Below are 3276 nucleotides of genomic sequence, written 5' to 3'. Positions count from 1 at the left end.
TTTCGACCCAACACCTATTTCTCAAGTATTAGTTTTGGAGCAGCAAGCAGCTGAACTTGAGTTTTCCAATAACAATATTATCCATCAAATGTTTAGAATTGACAGTAAATAAAGTTGGAGGCATGCCATATGCTATCCCAGACAGAAGCCTTCCTAAGGATACGAGCACAAGCCACCCATGCTTTCTAAATGTGGTGCGCCCTCGTTAAAGTCTTGGGAAATTTACATTTCATAGAAAGTGCCACAGGCTGCGGAACAGAGTCTGTACCAGGCACATCTCTGCCTTCTGTGAGGCTTTCTGAAGTTGTGGGAGGCATTCCTGGGAGCCCACTAGTACATAGCAGAGTTCTCTGGAGTGGTTAAAGGTCATAAATATGCAGCCCTGGGAATCTTTTCACAAGGAGAGGTTTTGTACCAAAACCCTCCTGTACAAACAGAAGTTTTTTTCAAGGATATAATAGACATCCATGGATTTTTAATGTTTTGGGAAAAACCACACTATGTTGAAAAAATGCTATGCATTAATAATTTATTTTTTTTAGATTTCCCCTTTTTGGTAATGATGGCTCAGGTTGTTTGCATCAGTCCTATCACTAAAAACAACTAAAAGATTGAATAAAAAATATTTTTTAAAAAATATATTTTATTGATTTTTTACAGAGAGGAAGGGAGAGGGATAGAGAGTTAGAAACATCGATGGGAGAGAAACATCGACCAGCTGCCTCTTGCACACCTCCTACTGGGGATGTGCCCGCAATCAAGGTACATGCCCTTGGCTGGAATTGAACCTGGGACCTTTCAGTCCGCAGGCTGACGCTCTATCCACTGAGCCAAACTGGTTAGGGCTAAAAAATATTTTTAAAAACTATTTTAAAAGCATCAAAGAGATTATAAAACAGTAAGGATGATCAAGCCAAAAGTAAAGTCAATCTAGAGAAGTAAACAGGTCTGAAGCCCCCTTTTCCCTGATAGCTCTAGCTCATCTCAGAAAGTTAGAACCTCCATTCTCATGGCCTTTCAGGACACAGGAGGGCATAGAAAACAGAGCCCTGGGTCTGCAGAGTTGCGGAATCTGAGAGGAAATCTTCCACTACAACAATCTGGGCTCCAGGATCCCAGAGTGAAGGTGAACAAGAACTGGAATGATCTAAAGAGAATTAAAAAATAAAGGATCCCTGGAGTTGTCCAGGGAATGCCAAACTTTGAGCAAGTGGTACAGACTGGGTGTGTCCCTAGGTGCCTGGCAGAAGCAAATGCAAATACTCTTTGGAACAAAGTGTTTTCATTCCAGGCCTCACAATTGTTCCTATAACATTTCACATACCAGTGGAATGACTAGCACACAGTCAAGTATACCTGGAGATTTAGAGTCAGTGACTAAAACAGACAAGAGCAGGAAGTCATCAGAAATTCTAGTGTAGAGCCCAGCATCTTTGTTTTAACAGGTCACCTGGGCCATGCTGGCAGGAGGTAAAGTTTGAGAATCACTGCCTCGTACTTTAATCACGTAAGTATGCATCCCACAGAAAAATGTGAAGGTGTACTGGGTTGGGGAAGGGCCCAAGAATTTGCATTTCTGACAAGTTTCCAGATGATGCTCATGCCAGACCATACTTAGAGAGACACTGGTATAAAAAAGGAATGACTATGCAGGTCAGACCTGTGGTCACCTGTGGGGAGGAGAAGGGCTACAATTTGGAAGCAACATGCAGGCATTTTCTGTAAGACTGGCAATTTTCAATTACTTAATCTTGGTGGTGATTACACAAGTGTAATCATTAAATTATATGGTTGTATTTTAAGGCATAATGAGATCACTGGTTGTCCTTTTCCCGTTCAATCATGTAAGTCAGATGCCATTGTACTAATCCTATCCACCATCATCCTTCATTTATAATCAACTTCAAAGTAAAAAGTGTAAAAGCTTGTAAAGTTCCAAAACATAACTTTCTTCACTTTAGTTCCTAGTGTAATTAGCTTGCAAAATAAAATAGCTTTGAAAGTTAAGACACCACACTAGCAAGCACCAGGTAACAACAAGTAGGGGGAAGAGCAAAAGCATGGAGAGAGATGCAGGTTCAAGGGCAGGCTAGAAGATAACAGTGGAACAAGAACATTGAGAAAATCCCTCCAGCCCACACCTTAAGCACAAGGTAACACTAGTGAAAAGTGAAAGTAGTGGTGTACTGGAGGTAGAACAAAATCCCAGACATGACTTAACTACTGATTAGACTGACTCACTACCCCACATTACTGACCTAGAAGAAGATGAAATATGCTTATTTTGAGGCATACAGTCTCTCTATCTTTATTTTAAAATCCTCACCCAAGAATATGTCTTTATTGATTTTAGAGAGAGAAGAAGGGGGAGAGAGAGAAACATTGATGTGAGAAACATCAATCAGTTGCTTCCCATATGCTCTCCCACCGGGGGATGGAACCTGCAACCTAGGTATGTGCCTTGACTGGGAATCAAATCCACAACCTTTTGGTGTATGGATGAAGCTCCGACCGACTGAGCCCACTTGGCCAGGGCCATTCTCTTTACCTTAATTTCTACTGTTGTACACACGATTCCTAGAATTTAATAAAAAATTTGAGAACCATAAAAAAGGAAAAAAAACCCAACCCACTGTCAAAATAAAAAGCAATCTCAGAAGTAACCTAAGTGTTCGTACTAGGAGAGAGGGAATTTAAAATAATTTTGATTAATATTAATCATATATAGTAATGGTTCTAGTGGGAAGAGTAGATAACATAAATAAACAGACAAATTTTGGCAGATATAAAAATGATATATGTCCAATGGAAATGCTAGAAATAGAAAACATGGTAATAGATGAAGAATGCCTTCAAAAGCTAATCAATACACTCGATACAGCTAAGAAGAGTCAATGAACTAGAAGACATGTTAACAGACATTACCCAAAGTAAAATACAAAGAGAAAAAAGTGTAAAAAAAAACCCAGAAAAGAGTAATTAAAAAGTTGTAAAATAATATTGAATAATATGACAAAAGTATATTTGAAATTTCAGAAGAGAGAGATAGTAAAAGAAATATTTGAAGAAACAATGGCTGAATAGTCCAAAACAATGAAATACACTACACCATGATCCAAAAAGCTCATAGACAACATGAATGAACTTAGAGGGTACTAGTATTATGGCAAGTGAAATAAGTCAGAGGAAGATAAACACCATATGATTTTACTTACATATGAAATCTTAAAAATGAAATAAACAAACAAAACAGAAACATACTGATAGATACAGAGA

Source organism: Myotis yumanensis, unplaced genomic scaffold, assembly GCF_028538775.1.
Source record: "Myotis yumanensis isolate MYYU_CA2020_CCGP unplaced genomic scaffold, mMyoYum1.0.hap1 SCAF_2, whole genome shotgun sequence".
Classification (NCBI taxonomy): Eukaryota; Metazoa; Chordata; class Mammalia; order Chiroptera; family Vespertilionidae; genus Myotis; species Myotis yumanensis.
Note: the sequence above shows the minus strand (reverse complement) of the source record.